Raw genomic sequence first — 20144 nt, 5'->3', positions numbered from 1 at the left:
TCTTTCCTTTCGCCCCGCGGCGGTGGTAGTTTGTGCGTGAGAACAGCGAGTGATCGTAGTACGCTGCTGTACATGCCAAAAGTCTGTAACGAAACCTGTTATTTTTTAATACCCGATTATTTACCAATTTTTTATCGCAGTTACCCAAGAAACAGAACGAATTTCTCTTAGAAAAATTATCACGAACGTTACAGAACAATAGTAGCATTCTTTCATTGAAAGTTTGTTGTCTAGATTTAGTGCAGATTTATGAATCTTAAGTATTAATTTCTTCTACGTATTGAGACTTTAAATATATCTTCAAAGCTTTTCTTTGGCAGGGAAATAGCATATTATTAATTATTACTTATATTATAATAAAAGTAAGTAAGAATATGATATAGGAATCTAAAATGTGAAAGCGTGACTGCTGATATGAGATGAACATGCATTACTTAAATAAACGATAGATAAAATCAGTTGAGGGAATATGCGATAATTACGAACGATTTAGTTCGATTCATTGAGCAAATCTTAAATCAAGCGATATGCTAAAGGATTTCGTTATTGTCGTGGAAATAGGGCGTGGCTATAACAGTTATCGAGAAAGGTCACGGATTAAAACAGCTCTCTTTATTTCAGGTGAGAAAACGATGCTTGTAAATAATCGATATTCCGCAGAGATATATTTCTGTGTCCTATGTATCGCGGCATGAATCGATACCTGCAACAATCGATTGAACTCCATGAGCATAATTCGACTTCATTATCATCGATTAATCAGCTACCATTTTTAGAAAATTACATTTTTACATTTATATTAAAAATTAATTTAATTGTGGCGATGTCATTAATTTATGAAACTAATGGTAACCATAACAGTATTTATTGCTATTTTTTTTATATTATTTAACATCATATTCGTTTATTATTTGTTACACTTATTTGTGCTGTTTGCATATTTTTATACGTCTCAATCGTCGTAGCCAGATCTTGTAGGTATTATAAATCCATAAATACTAACATATGTATGCGGTAAATACGCACGTGCGTACGTCATTCAAGCTGATCATTTCGCTACACATGTGCTTCTTCTCGACACGCGATTTTCTGTATGTTCTATACCGCGACCGGTCTACTGAACTCTGATCAGCGAATCGACGTGTGTCAGTTGTACGTGGTATCTTGTTTTATCGATTGCACGTATGACCACTAAAGTTCAAAGATGGCCAATTAATATTGAATGCAAATTGACCGCTAATAATGCGCCACTCGGTATAGAGTTTTCCATATAGGACGTCCTACGTGGAGAATTCAACGAAAAATGATTGACAAAGGCGCGAAAACGACGAGGTTGACGTATGCAAATGTGACTATTCCTTTCCCCTCGAAGATAAAAATTCCATGACGTGCAGTAGGATCCCTCGTTTACTCTTACGTCTGTAAGCCATACAACTCGACAATAAATATGCTAATTTCCCAGTTGCTGCACTCTAATTTTCCGACATCAACAGAGGAAGATAGGCGCATTGCAACGTAGACAAATAAAGCAATCTAAAAGTCAAAACTGTCGGATTGTTTATTCAGTAAATTTCTTTTAATTATAAGTTATTTAAAATAATAAATATATTTTCTTTTTTAGTGAATGATTCATAAATAAAATAAAGCTTAGAAACAAGTAAAAATTAATCCATTAATCCACTTTGTATCGATATAACTTTTTCCTTTATTTATTTATTATTATTTATTGTTATGAAATTTACAGTTTATTATTTTTGTAATATTAATCCACGAAATTTCAAAACTTGCTACTTGGAGTAACTAATTTAATATATGTAGCATCCTATGGCATATGTCAGTGAACTTAAGCATTGTTCATACTATTATAGAAAAAGGATCACGTCGAAACGTATCACCGGCGATACGATGCGATTGTATATCGCGACACATTTTTCCATCTCGTTTCTAAATAATCCACTTTGTGTTTCATGATAACAGCAGCTAACATTATCAAGTTCAAAGCGGTTTACCGGACATGACTCTATGATAGGCATCGGTAACTTCGAGAACACTGTAGACTAATTCGCTGCACTATAAATTAATTTTGTTTATTACTTAGTTAAAAAAACAATTATAATAAAACATTATATTTAGATATTAAAAGATATCGTGAAAAAAAATATATAGTTTATTTTATTGCTTCCAAATATTGACAAGCTGCCTCCAATCGGCATAATTGGCACGAAAGCCTTATTTCCTTGCGTTTGAATGGCGCTGCCGGAAATGACATCAGGCGAATGCGTGACGGGTGTACGTCGGGTTGCAATAGATTCCACAGAAAAGTGCCCAATACACATGTCCTCTCTCTCTCTCTCTCTCTCTACAATGCAGTCAGATGCTATTAAGTAACGGTTAGCACAAATGCATTGTCGAGGACACGATCAATTGAGATAGTAATTTGCTGTGAGATTAGCGACAGAATTGAGCGTTAAATTGCGCGGGGGTGAAACTGGTAAAATTTACATGTCGCCTTGACTGAAAAGGAAGCACGGTTCACTAGAAAAAAAATGTACAGGCATTACGAAATCAAATACAATGACGATACAGAATTAACTAACTATTCTCTATTCAATTTGTAAACTTTTCCGTTGTTATGTCGTCATTCGTTATACATGAATAATTCAAGATTTGTCACTTAAAAGATTTTAAAAATAACAATTGCAGGGAAAAACTTTTCAAATAATGTTTTATTTGTTTTTATTTATTTTGATACTTACTGCAATTAAACAATAGATCTTGTTGTAGTATCTCAAACTTAACAAATAAGTTTTTAATACAAAAAATAATTGGAAATACATCATATGTTGTGATTTTTTGTGAGCTTATGATTATTATTATTATTTTAATTTTGATTGCACAAAGTCATTTTCCGAATAAAGTTACATGCGAAATAACATAAAATAAAACATGTGCCATTACTGTTAGATGTCAAAAAAGTAATAGCAACGCAATTCTACAAGTTAAATAACATTTTTTTATTTTTTATTTTCATATATGTCAAAATGTAAATTAATCCATTTGTGTAATTGGTTTCAAAGTAAACTATGTCCATATTAACATGTGCACTTAGTAAATAATAAACCAGAGAGTAAAATTTAATTTTACTATTTAATTCTACTATACATACATTTTCTTAAGGACTGATTGGTCTTCTTCACAGATAAACTATGTAATTATTTATTTATTGGATAAACAAAAAAGTAAAAAAATGAGAGCATAAGGGAGTAAGACAGTGAGCTGAAGTTTACCAAAAGGTGGTACAATCCAGCCTAAATTAAATTATTTAACTCCATAGTTTGAGTTAAATTAAGTTATACATATAAATAAGAGCAATGGTGACCTAAAGAAATAATTAAAAATAATTCTAATTGGGTATAATTTTTTTACATTATGAATTTAACAGTGATTAACATGTACTAGAATCACTGTGAATCTGCTTGCATGGAGCAATGAACTTGCCGATTAATTACAACAGCTGATTAGTGACGCATACACGCGCGCAGTAACTTATTAGCGCAATTAATCACACGATTGTCATTAATCAACGCATCATACTTTCTACTTTCGCGATTATCGTATTACACAATGCCGTCATAATTTTTTTCACATGAGTCATCCTGACCTCCGAATCGACACGCAATATCGTGAGAATTGCAATTATTCGAAACATTGTCACTTTCTGTGAGAATATTTTAACTTAGTCACGTTTTTAAAACAATATCATCAACCATTATAAACCATCGGTATGTTTCATTTTTTCGTTAAAGATTTTTTGTACAATTTACAAGCAGAGAGAAAGTTTTTTTTTTTCTTACACATACACACACACACACACATACACAAGCTAAAATATATTAATGAACAACTATGTCACTATAAATATTTCATTACAATGAAAATTATGTAATTTTCACAATTTTTAGTCTCATAAAATTATAATTTCTTTATAATTTCTGAACAGAATATAAATATGCACATACAACACATAAACATATGCCGTTGAAAAATTGTTGTTGTACGAAATTGCTACTAGCAAAAAATTTTGTATGACCTACTTTCAATAATAGGAGTTATAATTTCCGCAACGGTATAATGCGAACGTAGTTATTGATAGTTAATTAAGTTTGCGGTTGAATCTGTCAGCCGCTATTATCGCACGATTTGCTTTTCCACACTCAAGAGCGTTGCAGCGCGACGTTTCATCTCGTCGCGAGAATTGCAAACCACAGAAACGACGAGGCGAGCGTTTCCGCCTTTGCAAAACCATGGAATTTCCATTCCTGCCAAATTGGCAGAATTAATATCAGTATTTGTCAATTTGTAAGATAATTACATCGTTTGTCCGAACATCACTTCCTTCATTATCAAAGAACATTCTGACCAATAAATATTCAATTTAATTAATTTAATTATTAAGTGTGTATTCTCTATTCATCTAGAAAAAATACTTTTTTTTAGAAATGATAAGATATTTTTTAGAGAAATTATCATAATATTAATTTTTGGAAAAAGCAAAAACTTAAATATATATATTTTTCAATTAGTTAGAATTTGAGATCATTAATTAAAAACATTTTTATTGTAAAAGTATGCTAAATTGAAACATTGATAAAAAAGAAGAGAAAGAAAGAGGAAGAGATAACGTTTATTATTTTTAATTATAGGTAAAGTATGAAGTGTGAGATAAGTATACTCTTAACAAAATAATTTTTTATTTAGTAATGGAAGATCAAATCTCTCAATTGATCATTAAAAAAGGAGGAACATTCGAAAAATACACAATTGTGCAACTGTCGGTTTCTGTAACTTCTAAAAAGCTTGTAACGAAATGTGAGAAATGTGACGTTTTTTTACACCTTTGTGTGCTTCAAATCACACCATCTGACTTATCCGCAATTTACGCCTTGAAATGAGCCTCCGTATTAATTTGCATAATTACGTTACTCGATAAGGATCATCCTCCATTGTTGGGATTTTCATTCACAGAAAAGAGTTGCGTGACCTACATAGTTGCCTTCGTCACCTATGTACGCATAGAGATGGTTAGGCCTGATTCATGAACAATGAACACATAAAGAACAGCTTAATCCGCAAAAATATCCCATTGTGACAGCACCACTGCACCTCTCCCTTCCATCTCCCTTTTAATCACTTCGAAAGCTACTTTATGGCACAGATCACGACTAGATGAATGTCCCTATGGTTCTGCGGCCCACTGCCGTTGAAGTTAAACTTTTTTCGAGCTTTGTCGCACCATGTTTGTGCAAGCGTCATTCTATTGATGCTGCATCCTATCAATCACTCCCCTTTCTTGTTGTATCTGCATAATTCACGAATCGATCCAACGTGCCCTTCTGTGATAGTTTATTTAGAAAGATGACGCTATAAATCCTAGAAATAGCATAACATAGTTGATTTATATCATGTTATTGCTTTGATCGTGATTTTCATGATTCTCAATGTGTGTTGCATTCTAAAATGCAGCTAGGTCTCGAATATTATGGTGATAAAAAATATCAAATTAATAATTACTCCTGAAATTATATGTATAGGAATATTTTTTATTATTTCCATGATCTATTTCTACTTAATATAGCGTTAATTTAATTAAAACAACGGAGTTAAACAATTTAACTTCAGAATATGTATTATATTTTATTCAAATTTAGTTTGTTATTTACTAAATAACGCATACGTGTTAATACGGATGTTGTTTATTTTAAAACTAACTGCGGAAATGGATTGATTTACATTCTGACATACATCGTAGATGTGTTAGAAGTTAAACATAATGTTATTTAATTCAAAGGATTGGATTACCACACTGCTTCTTTGATATCTAACGGTATATGTCTGCACTAAGATGAGAATCTAGTTATAGCTACCAAATGTGTGTGTTGTGTTGAGTGAAATAATTTCAATCAAATTTTTAATATTGTATGTATAATTAAACATAATTTTATCTTTATATATTTTTAGTAAATATTTTCAAACGGTATTATCAACGGTAATACTTGCTAAATATTTGTAAAAGTAAAATTATATTTGTTTATATTACCTGAATATTTGGCTGAAATTATTTTACTCAACATTTGGTGGCTATAATCAGACTCTTTTTTTCATATAGGTACTCAATCTTATCACAAATTTTACTGACAGGAAAATATAAATCTATCAAAAATCCATATATTTTATTATGTACAGGAAACATCCGGTGTATTCCGTTTACAATAATTCTCGCAGTATCGAGGGTACTACGCGGAACGAAACACTCGATTTGCTATGATCAATATGATCATGTTCTTACCGCAATCCAAGAGCGTGAATCGACTTTCGCGTCCGGATGTACTCTCGAGTCAGCTTCGACATAGAGAACATTGCTTTCCTCCTTACTACGTTTCTTAGTTCTCTCCTTAGGGCACGCCGATGAGTCACGTTTACTCCGACGAAGACCCGTGAACTCCTGCCTCGTCATCCGCCGAGAGTAACGACCCTGACTGTCCCTTTTTCCTCGTCACAAACCAGAAACCGATCCTTCGATGTCATCTAACTAGGACTTTATTACAGAGAAACTTAATTACTAGGTCAGAAACACCGTGATTTTCTGGAAAACACTTATTGCGATGTCCTGATTTAAACACATCGCAAATAAAATTCTTTCAAGTACATAATAAATATTTAAAAAGAACGACAATATTTTTAAACATTTACATTACAATACTAGAGATTTAATACTTGGATATAAATGTCGAATTTAGCCGAATTTTTTTCTACTAAATATTTCAGTGACGCAAATAATTTTTTTGTTCATTAATTGTACTAATTACTTTACCGACAGTAGACGGAAGGAATTTGCTCTTACTTAAAAATTGTGGTAATTGTGGGATAATACAGTATTTCAAAAAATTTTATGTAATTCTTTCTAATTTAATATTTCCACAATAAATTATAAAATATGCTTGATTTATTTTACTAAAAGGTATAGTAAAATTACAATGATTTAAAAATACGTTAAACTCGACGTTAAACAGTCTATAATTCTTTATTGTTCGAAATATGTATAATAGGTACCAAATAGTGATAAGCATATAAACTATCTTATACAATGAAATTCACTCTGATCCTAAAATTGCGTTTGACGAAGAATGTAACTATGAAAGATGTATTATAACAATACAATTTTTAGTTGTATTAGTTGTATACAAAAATAGTTCAGGAATCTTGATAATTCCAAGAAGTTATATATGCTAAAACGTCATAATATGATGGCATTTAATCTGTTATTAAGCGAGATTAATATCCCGCTTTGACCGAAAACTCGACTTAAATTAATGGCTTGAATTAATTTTCTCTTAATTGTGTTTAAGTATTCTATCTGTACTTAATTTAAAACATACAGATAAGAAAATTTGCATCTGCAATAATTACGTTTTCAATTCGCATCTCTTATGTCATATATCTGCATTTCTGTGTAAAAATAAATTTTCTTTATTTATATCCATGCCGTTCTTCCCCTAACGCAATTTTCGGAGTTTTTCCCCCAAAGCCAATATTTTTTCTCCGTACCTTCCCGAATATTTCTTCAGGGAAGATTTATCGTCAATGAGAGCAGTTGCCAAATAAATATTTGCCTCTGTTTTCCGACAGGAAATAATAAGGAATCTCATACGTCTGTGTTGTAACTGTAGTCTTCTTTGCAATTTAAATTACTCTTGATGATAAATATCCTATATATATTAGTAACATTATTATTAAACTAACACTTAGAAATAAAAAAAAAGTATCGTTATACTTAAAAATAGCACGTTTATTCTTCTACTTTCAAGCCGCGGGACTGTGTTCCCATTGTACGTTATCTCTGTATATAATCTTAATGTCTTCGATCGAGGAAAAAAATCATTGAATATTATGCATGACTCGTGCATCCGGGAATGAAGCTGGACGGCGAATGTAACGTGGAAAAGTAAGTGCAACAGTAGCTACAGAAGTGGGACATCCGGCAAAAGCAGAGCGTAAATGTTGTAAAAGTGGCGGTGAATAATACATACGTACAGTGAGAATAGCGTTATTAAATTATACCGGTTTTCCCTCGCAAAAGGTTCGACGATGCGTTTAAATGGGAAAGTGGATCGTCGTACGCATCTGGAAAAAGTCGCATTTAAAAATTTTCGCAGCTCCTCACATTGTCTGTTTATCCGTCAGCGAAACGAGCACGCGTGCTTCTATTAATTACGAATCTAATTAACTGGCTGTTAAACTTAGCCTTCTTAGATTCTTCACGGTCGCGTAACGACAAGATTACCAGCTGCAATGTTTTGCGGCACATTCACGATTGTGACTAGACACGAGAGACATCACAAATTAAATTTCTTCGTTCGCGTTTATGACGTCGCATCGTGATATTGAAAAATCCATGACGAAGTAGACTGATTATTATTTATTATTTATGAACATTTACTAATAATTATAATCTTTTAATCTTTCGATTTCTATGCTAATTTTCATACATAAGTTTCAAACATATATAAGTTTGTAAGTAGAACAACAGATGACCCCAAAAAATTTTTTGTGTAATAGCATGTTTATGAGGTTAAAAAATTATTTTATATTAAAATATAGTAAATAAACATATCAGTTATGTAAATACAACGCCATTTATTTTTGTTTATATTAATATGGTATATCTTCAAAATTATAATAATGAAACATACAATATACTCTAGAGTGTACTCTAGTATATAGTATATTCTAGTACTTATTGTACAACTCTACAAATAATATTATTAAATATTATTAAATATTATTAAATATTATTAAATTGAGATGTTAATTTTTTAATAATAAATAAAAGTTAAATCTTCAAAGTGATTATAAAGTAATATTTCCAAGAGAGACTAACGACTTACTACCCGAATAAATAAGTTATATATCTTTATGATAATTGTATTTATTTTACATTTATTTGTTTCAAACAAAAACTTATAACTTAAAAATTAATTAGAAAAATTCATAATCAGAAAATCTGGCAGAATTATTTTATATATAAAAAGATCGTTTATATGGCTCACTTGAGAGTCAAAAGGTTAAAAAACCGCTGTAAAAGATGTTCCGTTTTTGATAATATTCTGTTGCAAAACAACGTCGCCGTTAGAGATTGAATATTTCGTGGACCGACACGACCACGAATATGACGAATAAATTATTATTATTTCACGGTAAACTATATGTGCGTACACATATATATATGGCTATAAGAACATTTGTCATGTATACTGTCAACAAGGTCGGCGATAAAAGTAACGGTGGCGAACTGGCGACAATAAAATGCCTTATATCGATATTATTTGCTGCTCCAGGAGCTTACGATCAAACGCTTTTCTCCTTACTTCTTATACACCCGTTCCGCTCCTCTTCGAAAAAGGGCATAGCCCTTATGCGTGCGTCATACGATAGAAAACGAGACGATAAGAAATAGAGCGTGCACTTGCACGTATTACCCAGTCCGACGAATAAATGGCGGCATATATAATACAATGGTGGACCAAATGAACGATGAATCACGCATGGTGCGACCGTAACTCTAGAAATGCTGTTTCTCCCTCCGTGGCAAAATACATAATTAAAGCGGCGTCGGACTAAAAGCTATTCCTCTGAATCAACTTGGAAATAGGAACTATCCTGCTTTCTCAGAGAATTCTCTTAGTCATGTGTATGACGAGATTATCTGCGCACGTTTAATGCTTTAGACTAACAATATAACTATCCGAAATAACTACCGAGCTTCTACCAAACTTTATGGTGACTTCGAAAAAAATGTGGTATACTGTATAATATAAAATACTAATGTATCTGTACCTCAAATTATTTGTATACTAGTCACTTTTTGAACGAAAAAATTCGTATCTTATTTTGTAAATTACAAAAAAATAAGCATTAAGTATATATAGGTATTAATATCTATGTAAAAGTAGGTTGAGAGTTACATTATGTTTGTTTAACGTTATAGTTATTAAAATTTGCAATTTACTGTTTATTTTCCGAAACACACATTTTCTACGAATAAAATAGCAAGAAAAATATTTTTATGCATGCGTAATGCATGATAATTCTCGCACGTCGAGTCACTTTCACTTATAGAAGTCAATCCGGGTTCTCCTACTACTAATCCGGTATATCCCGTAACTGTTCTTTTACTCTTTCTTTCCATATGCTCTAACGAGCACGATATCTGCGTGCGTCAATATCCGATAAACAGTGTGGAACCCCTCGGAAAACGATAAGCTACTGAAAATTCTGAGTAAAAGCCTGACGCCTTTCAAAATATATTGCAGACTTAATTCCCACCACTCGCGCGCGACGTTTTCGGGTCACTCTCGCTTTCTCGAGAAATCATCTTTTTTTTTGACATGCCATGTATTTCTTGCCAGCTTCTCATTTATCACTGTCTTTCGTTCTAACACTTGGTTTGTCTCGAGTGTGATCACGGCTGAGTGGCCTTCTTTTTTCGCCTGAGAAAACGATACCATCGTTACCACAATAGTGCCTTGAACGAGCTAACAAATAATGTAATAAAAATGAACGCCAACGAGACATATCTAATTAGTAATTGATATAGTCTTAGCTGAGGGTACTGTAAATTGATCAAATGAATGTAATTAATATATTTCTATGAGAAATGATTACGCTTTTAAATGTAGAAGAGAGTTGCTGAATGCGTATTGAATGCGTCTAAATTATATCTCATCAATATTTTATATATTATATATTACTTAATATAGATTAGTAACAATTATATAAAATATAGAAATAATATAAACATAAATATAATAGCCTATGTCTTGTTTTATGGATGATTTAGAGGCGTTTTAAAAAAATCAGGTACATCTGATATTAATTTTAAATTAATTTATGTAGCTGATAACACAATTATCTAATTTAACTCTCTCTCTCTCTCTCTCTTTATTGTATATATGGTATAATAAAAAATATTTATTATTAATAAATATTTAATATTAAATGAATGAATAATGATTTATTTATTTAAAGAACGTGAAATTTTATAACGAAAAGTAATAATTTCTTTTTAAATTTTGAAAATGCTCATAAAAATTTCATATTTTTGTATAATATTTTAACTAATTTATCTAAAAAAAAAAACTAATAATATAATTAATCTATCGTTACTCTAATGTCATTAATTTATACTTTGACATTGGAATATAACACTGATCTTTCCCTTTCTTTTCTGTTTCAGGTGAGTTTAAAGAGAGGATTTTTACAAAACATAAGCGACAATGTCAATACCTATTCCAGAGAAGTATACGCCTCTGTTTCTTTTTCACTTTGATTGAAACAAATACATCTACGAAATGAACAATGACTTTCATAAAATAGCCATGGAAATGTATTACCACAATTGCTTATATTGCGCTTTATATCACCGTGGTAGGAAATATTATTTGCGCGTTCCCTTATGAAACCAAGTATTATTACGCGGCGATAATATAGACAGAAAATCAATTAAATCCACTGTTTATTTTCGCACTTTCTATTATACGTTGGAGCAAAACGCCAGAAATAGCGATATAATGTATTCTATTTTGAGGAGGGTAATGCACTTTTGCAACCACAGTTTAACGCAGTCTTAAATTATTATTGAAGTTAGCAAATGTGAAATCATTGGATCCATGAAAAAATTAAGCTCTTTTTTCTTATAAAAACAAAAACGCTATTATTAAAAATAATAAATTGTATAAAGAAGTTAAAAACGTTTTTAGAATTCAATAAACACTTTTGTGAGATTGGAATTTTATGATACTTATATTTGAAACTTAATAACTTGAAACTGCGCGCGCGCACGTGTGCGTGTTGTTTATTCGTAAGAACTTTATTTCGACTTCAATACGGCAAAGAAGCCACTGCAAAATCGGCGTGTGTTTAGAACGAGCTCTCAAAGCTCCTTCTTTACAGCTGCATTTCTCGCGTCGACACGGTTTTATTTGAGACTGGGTACTTTTATATCTCGCGGGAATATATGTACGCACACAAGCGAATATATCGCATCTGATCCACACGCCTCTTCGTGCGCTATCGCGAGGAAGCAGATGCACGAATAATGAATTGAGTCTGTCGTAACAACTGATGTTCCCGGTTCACAAACTACGAGAAACGTATGCTTATGTGTAATTTTTTAAATAAGAGCACATTTCAATAACTTGTAGACAATTAAATTTATAATTAAAAATGCTAAATATATAATATATTTTAATCACATAATATTTTTTAACTGATAATTTAAAAATAATTATAAATTTGATAGTTATTTAATGACGAGATAGTTCTTTATTATGACATATATTTTATAGACGTAGCACATTTTATTGTGTGTTTGTATATTTTTACATTTTTATGTACTGTGCATATTTTTGTATATTCGTATATATACATATATTGTACATTGTATATAGACATTAATAGAAGTTAAAATTCTAAATATAATAGTAACTTCAAGATTATTTTCAAATTTCAAATAAATGAAGGAAAAATATAAATTTAATATTGTTGGAATACGAATAGAATAAAGATAAAAATGTAATATTATTCCACAACATACATGTCGGATAGTGTCATGTTAAAATATATGCTGCTCGGAGGTAAAGACTTGCGAATCGATTTCATGAGGAATAACAACTATAATATTCTTGATTTTAATATACTTTCTGCTTCTTTTTGCTATGTCGTACTTTGTACTGCCATGATTTAAAACGTCATCGACTTATCTAGGACACGGTAAATTTTCTTTATACACTACATTTTTTGTAGCTTTCAACAAGTAATCGGCGAGAACAATATTACGCGTTTTTGTCGAAGCTGCGAACGAGAAGTATATGCGACGTGCAAAAAAAATTGCGTGAGAGACATAAAAAAGAAAGAAATTACAAAGAAAAGAGAAGAAAAGAACCGACGAGACGAGAGAGATAAGACATCGACCGGGGAAAGTATTATAACCATAAGTGTCGATGATCTCAGCCTCGCATGTGCGCTGAGTGGAGTATAACTGGGTTCGTGACTTATTGCTTAGGCATTTAGAGGGGAAGTTAATATGTAAAAAACGGGGGGAGAGAGAAAGAGGAAAGAAGATCATTAAAGAAACAGAGATGAAAGAGAAAATGTACGCCACTCTCTAAGTGTATGGTCGTTACTGCTTAATTACACTCGACTCATGGAGTACTCGGGAGTACTCGGTGAACGCGTCTGTAGTTGTAGAAATTGAACTAATTATTGCTATTGCAGAGTGAGTTGTGCATCTTTTGAGTTGTCTCTCAAGAGCGCAATCGAGCTCTTGTTTATAGCAAAGATTAAGGAATATCGATTCGTATTTTCAAGATAAATACATAATTTGTTTTATGGTTTTTGCACGGCAATTAATTTTTTTCTAGGGTTTGCAAATGAAATCAATATCTATCAAATCTTACAAAAAGGGATATCTACATGAGAAGAAATCCTCCTCGCAATAAATTGTACGATATACGATTAGAGATTACAACGCTCAATCAATTACTACGTTATTCGCATTAAATTATCGCTTTTTGTGATCTTATCGCTAATGATCACTCTGTATCATCGACGAATCTAAACACTCGATAGATCGATGATTGTTTCAGAAAATTAAGTTCAATTTGTTTCGATTTTATCAGAATCCTGATAAGCTGTGTATCTCCAAATATCCGAGTTTAGTTTAGTTCCGCATTGTTGTTTCATCTTTTTATTCATCTCTTCATTGTGCCTTTTTCCTTTTTTCTTTATATTTAGAATCAGCATGTGTTCGCGCACCTGCAACGGCTCTCTCACCTGGAGAAGAATGCAAGGACGACATTTATGATCGTTTTCGCAATGTGCTCAGGAACGCATCTGCTTGAGAACGACGAGGGTCGCGTGCCTGGCTGCGTTCCAATTACGCTTAATTATTATCGCGATAATCGGCATTACCGGAGCGGGATGTCGCGATCGACAATGTAGATAAGTGGCTCGCGCTCGAAGCGTGCTGCTCGTCCTGTTCTCTTATTTTTTTAACTGCATTTGACGTTCCCGCTCGCCATCGTGACGATTCATGACACAAGGTAACCCAAGAATGATATGAATAATGGAAAAATACATAAATGGCTAGCGCTATTCGCGTACATCGATTAGACAAGGCACATGACTGGAGGATGGTACACTTGGGTCATTTAATTACCATTTACGACACCTGCGTCGCATATTTAAACTTAAGGTTATTTAGAAAATTAGTAAAATATCATTTATGTGCTTTCGCACATAAAAATAGAAATGGGAACATTTTTAAATAAATAACACTTAAGTAAGAAACATTTTATCGTTATTATACGTTTGTAGTAGAGCCTTGAAAGTCTAAGTAAATATGTAGTACAGTGAATTAAGTATCAGAAAGGTATATCATGCAACTTGATTGAATATAAATATTAAAATGATTAAAAGAGAAATCTTGTAATCTGTAAATCAAGATAGATTGTTATTATAAAAAGAGAGAAACATTACGTGATATTCTTCGCAATATATTAGAATTAATAGAATTAATAGAATTAAAGATTTTAATGAATCTAAGGCTCGTAGCCCTATTCTCATATTAGTTTTAAAAAGAGAGAAGATATGTCACATTTGCAGCTATCAACAGTCTGTCATAAAGCATATGGTTTAAAGAAGAATAATGATAAAAGTGATTACGACGCAAGCATCGTGGCAAGCTTATTTCCGGTTGTTTATTACAGGCTTGGTAGACGATTTTCCAGGATTGTGTGATCATATTCTGTACTCTAACTTAAATCGCATTTATTCTCAATGAATTATAAAGTATAGGAAACTATAATAACTTTATCTGGACACATCCTATATGTATATTATCCGCTTCTTCTAAAAACCATCATGATATGTAATTATATTGCGTCCGTCGATTTTAGGTCATACAAACTTGGCAATCTTATCCGTATTTACACGTATTCCAGGAAAAATTATTATGAATTTTTTTCATTTGTATCCATTCATCTTTAAATTGATTGTTATATAATTTGAGGATTGATGTAACAAGGACTTAACCCACTTTTCGTAGAACTTAGAAGACATCTTATCTTGATGAACAATTTCAGTAATGGCAAAAATTTAGGAAAATTAAATCTAGATTCAACTGGTGTTCTCGATCTAATCATTATCATTACCAGTTTCACTTTAAATTACCATTGTACTTAATTCTAAGATTAGCATCGTTCGACATAAATCTTTCGGTTCTCGCCGCGCTTTTTCACGAGCGCGAGCTTGCTGACACGGAAATAAAATGTAGAGAACCCTCGTAGCGTTAACGACGGCGATTTATTGTGAACGATCGTTAGAACTCGGTGTGCACCCGTCGTATAACAGGTATGGTTGTATGTTCGAGAGCTGGAGTTGATTAAAGGTGATCTCACACTATGAGAATAATCGCTACTTCGTGAAAGCTACGTGGGGGGGGCTTTAGATTTAGATAATATCGTACCAATTTGAACATCGAAAGAAGATCATCGATATTTTATTCGTATTGAAATAAATACTAAGACAAGGAAAAATTAATATATTTCAATTTTTCTATAAAGACAATTACCATTTTTAATATATTATATGTATAATTTTGGTAATTAAATAATCCATCTTATAATTCTGAACAAATGAAGTTTCCTTAATTTTGATAACAATAAAAATATTCGATTAATTATGTTATTTGATTGTAACAAAGAAAATTAGGAATTGTATTTCATCATTTATAGTTCAAAAATTATTTGATAAACATTAAACGAAGTGTTTCCTGATTGAAAGAAATGTTTTGGTACATTCAACTGTAATTTTGATATATGCTTATCCTAATTAGCTTTTTTCTTTATTAATGGAATATAAATGCTGATTCTCCAATATTTATCTTCTCTATTTCCAGCATGGGGAATCGCTACGATGAGGGATTTATTAATCCATTAATGCACGCCCTCGAGCACGCGTTAATACAAGCATCGTTAGAGATATCGGTTGGCACGCTCGCTCTATTTACGGTTCAAAAGGGCTTACGCTAGCCTAATTTATCCGCGTATCATTCCATTCGAGCTTACTGGTACGAATACCGAATGACGAGTATACTTCACGAAATGCACAACAATGCATGCACAAGGGTTCTCACTTTCTTTCTCTTCATTCACACATGAGGATACCGGCACTAAATTGAGCGCCCACAAAAGCCCTATCGAATGGTCTGGACTGACCAATGAAGGGGGAAAGAACGAGAGAAAGCCCTTCCTATTGGAAATACTACAAAGCACGTGTACTTTGCCTCCAGCTCTGCTAAGCGAGTGCACGAGCCGCACAAAACGAGCGTTTTGTCTTAACGTACAAAACCACATGGCTTTTTGTTCACATAGTGAACACGTTCAAGATACTCGATAGAAATGCTGCAAGAATGCTACACTCGTCATTTTGTCCAATGACTTATTTTGTGATTACCATATCCTTCAATAATGGTAAAATCATTTAAGTATTTCTGTTACTTTATGCCAAAGATAAATCCTGCGTTCTGCAATCTATTTATAATTAAAATATATGTATTAGGTTAGTTTTTAGTCTGGCGATCTGCGACCCACATTCTTATGTACATCGGGCTTATATGAGGTAAAAATCGCGGAGTGAATTTTATTCAGAAGTTATCTTATAAAAAAAGATTTACAGATATAAAATTATATTTGAGGATTATACATATTATTGAATTTAATTTATTCAATTTTTTTTAATTAGGCAAATCAAGAAAAAGCGATAAGGAAAAATAGATCTACCTGATTTCAGCGCCGATGGTTGTATCGGTAGTCATCGCGTAGCGTAACTGCGAATCAGAGATGCGCCGAGAACTGCAGTTACTCGTTGGACCCACATAGCGAGATAAAGCACGTTTACCTGGGAGGGAATAATTATTCGGCACAAACCAGTTTCGCGGACACGACGCGCTTATGTACAAAGGAGAAGGGCCTCCGCTTCGAAAATACCATCGTGTTCGAGCCGTGGGACATGGCGTTTCTGTTGGGCGGAGGGTCGATTCCGTTTTAATTAAACGTCGGCTTACGCCGTGCGCCGTAAATCGCCGACGCCGAGTTCTTCTCGTCGCGCGTTTTCGAATTAATCTCGATTTTCGCCCGGAGGCGCGCAACGCGTTTCGCACGTCGCGTCGCGCGCGTGAAACGAGCATCCTCGTTCGTTCGCGAAACGATCAATTCCCCCCCAGGGGTTTTCAAATAATTCGTACGTGCATCTTCTCCCGTGCATACTTAAGGTATATTTAGGCCACTAGACTGTAGATGTTTTCATCTTTTTGAGAATCGAAAATAAATCGGAATAAATATATAATACCAAGTCCTGCTACAAAATTATTATTTATTTTTCTGTTTATTTAAGATGTGCTATTTTTGCTAAATATATAGTTAAGAATTTGCAAAATTCTTAATTACTTTTTAGGTAGAGTTTAAATTTTTGAGTATACTCAATTAAAAAAAAATAAAGAAAAACGTTGAAATTACACGAAAAAAAAAATTAATCTTAAATCGACAATATTATGCTCACATACGAGCAATATTGCAACTTTGCTTTAAAGATAGTCTTAGTAGAATTAAATTTGTACAGTATTTTTACTCTTGAAAATAAAATAATCTACATCGAAAACTACAACAAAAACGAGTAAGAAGTCCGCAGAGCATAATAAAATAATAATGAGATAAATTACGTTCTAATTGTAATTAATTATTATTCTTTTAAAACTGTCACTTTCAACAAAGAAAATAAATATGATTAAATATAAATCATTGTGTGAAAATTTCACTGAGAAATTAATTTACGTACATAAAATAATTCTTAAATCACATTTATTTTTCGGTTGAGTAAACTTGGAAACTATTTCGTTTCATCTGTCCAGTAAGTAGCAATTTCCATACCGCCAATTATAATATCGAAAGCGATTAAACGACATATGACATGTGGAGAAAGTTTCTTATCCGGTTTCTGATTATAGGAAATAAAATCTTTGTCTTTGTTTTATACAATTTCTTCAGCTAGCATTAACGTTGCATTTGCTGTAGAAACACTCTTAACACTTTCACTATAATTTCTTTTATCAAAATGACATTTGCAAGTAAAATTATAAGTACTTTATAATAATCTTATAGTTATATATGTATGTATAATATTGTTGTATAAGCAAGCACGTACCATTTATAATCTGCATAATCTACACGAGAAGTATTTCTTCTTCTTTTACTTTTTTATATAGAACGAGTTCAGTTTTATCTGCTCCTCCTTATATGCCCCTTATGACCTGGATGTCCAACTTTCATGCCACCTTTTAGTTAAACGCTTCTTTTACGTTTCATTGTTCCAATTTACGCCTCTTAGAAATTTCGTTTACGCTTCTGTTACTCTTTCCTTACATTCGACTTAAACTCCAATTTCTATTTGCATCAGGGGTGCTACCTGAATTCTAGTAACTTACAATTAGATAAATTTCCCAGTACCTTTGCATAACACCGTGAAATGTCGTAATACTTTTTACGAGAATATTGCGTGCAGTGTGTTGCTAACATTTAAGAAATACGTCAAGGATTTCCTGGATGTTGCGTGCGCTTTCGCAATCGTACTAAATGAATGTCCCAGAATTATGTCTCAGACCTAACCTCTTTTTATACGTAAGTTCTCTGATTGTTAGAGAGCATTGATATTTCTCCCTTTCTTATATAAGTATCTTTGGAGTTCAGCCTCAAAATATTTTTAAATCAGATTAAAGTCTTTTTACAAATTAAACGAGGAGCAAAATTCTGTTTACTGTCAATCATAAACTTAACTCAGAAGTCAGTAAAACCTCATTAATACGTAATATTTCTCGCCATTTATGCATGAAAGACTCGGTTCCTCGATTCAGTTTCGCAAAAATGTTATCAACTCCAGATGCAGAAATATTCAAAATAAACAGAAAATAATTCCATAAGTGTGGGCATGATGCAACCCCAGGAAATATTTTAGACTTATTTCAGTGCAACTTTACGCGTCACATTGCGTTCTAAAAGCACGTGGCGTGCCGAGAACGCGCACGATGCGCTCCCGTAACGGCGCAAGCGATCCCACGCTCCTTGCATAACGTGACTGACCTACCGTATAGTCGGTATAGACGGCATAGTACAACATATAGTATCTAATATCTAGTCAAAGTTGGTGCGCGACGCGCATATTGAAACCGAGCTAAAAGGAAATTTGCACTAGCGCACCCAAACGTAAAAAAGGAGTCATTAGTGCACGGCATTTGATCTGCTCACCATGAAAGTGGTCTTAATAATTTTCATCGGTTACGAATACAGTTAACACTTAATATAAGCACTTTTAAAGGATTAATTGGTGTTGTCTCACACGTAATACGGAATGCTTTCTGTAATGTAGTCTCATATAGTGAAACGTTAAACAGGTTTGATAACCTATTTTAAATTAACTGCAAAGTGCCGATCAAATAATTCCAGTATTTTCACACTTATCTTTTTATCAGTGCTTTCTATGATTCCTGTCTAATATCGTCAATCAATTATTTGTCGTGATATCATTGTCCATTAAGAGAGAAGGGACTAGAGAGCTATTGTAATACTTGCTTCTTTCTCGGAATTCTTTAAGCAGAAGTGAGAAACCTTGATGTACTTACGATCGAACTTGCTGAACGAAACAAGTAAAAGAAGCCGAAGGAATTGTCGAACAGGAAACCTCGTCGTTATGGAAGGACATGGGTATCATTATGAGGAAGAAACCTCGTACGATTCCTTTAGATCCTTTCTTTTTTTCAAAGTGTATGACGGGGGAAATTTATTGCGGAAAACGCAAAAATTTAATATTTTCTTTATAGTTTTTCCACTCGACTGTGGAACAAGATTTAGCCGAACGGCAATTTATTAATTTTACGGTAACAATACAAGCAAAAACTAATCATGTAGTAATAATTAACATTTATGTTTGGAAAATTATGCAGTCATGTGATTTCTGAAAAAAAAATAGATTAGTTT

The 20144-nt window shown here is 32.6% G+C and overlaps 1 protein-coding gene across 1 annotated transcript in view; it reads left to right on the top strand.

Moving 5' to 3' along the window:
• The window catches only part of raskol (Ras GTPase-activating protein raskol), a 60741-nt gene that overhangs the window by 9518 nt on the left and 31079 nt on the right, over positions 1-20144 (top strand). The gene's annotated exons all lie outside the window — the stretch shown is intronic.

The sequence above is a fragment of the Cyphomyrmex costatus genome, unplaced genomic scaffold (assembly GCF_001594065.2).
Source record: "Cyphomyrmex costatus isolate MS0001 unplaced genomic scaffold, Ccosl1.0 scaffold162, whole genome shotgun sequence".
Taxonomy (NCBI): domain Eukaryota; kingdom Metazoa; phylum Arthropoda; class Insecta; order Hymenoptera; family Formicidae; genus Cyphomyrmex; species Cyphomyrmex costatus.
This window is presented reverse-complemented; position numbering and strand designations above follow the sequence as displayed.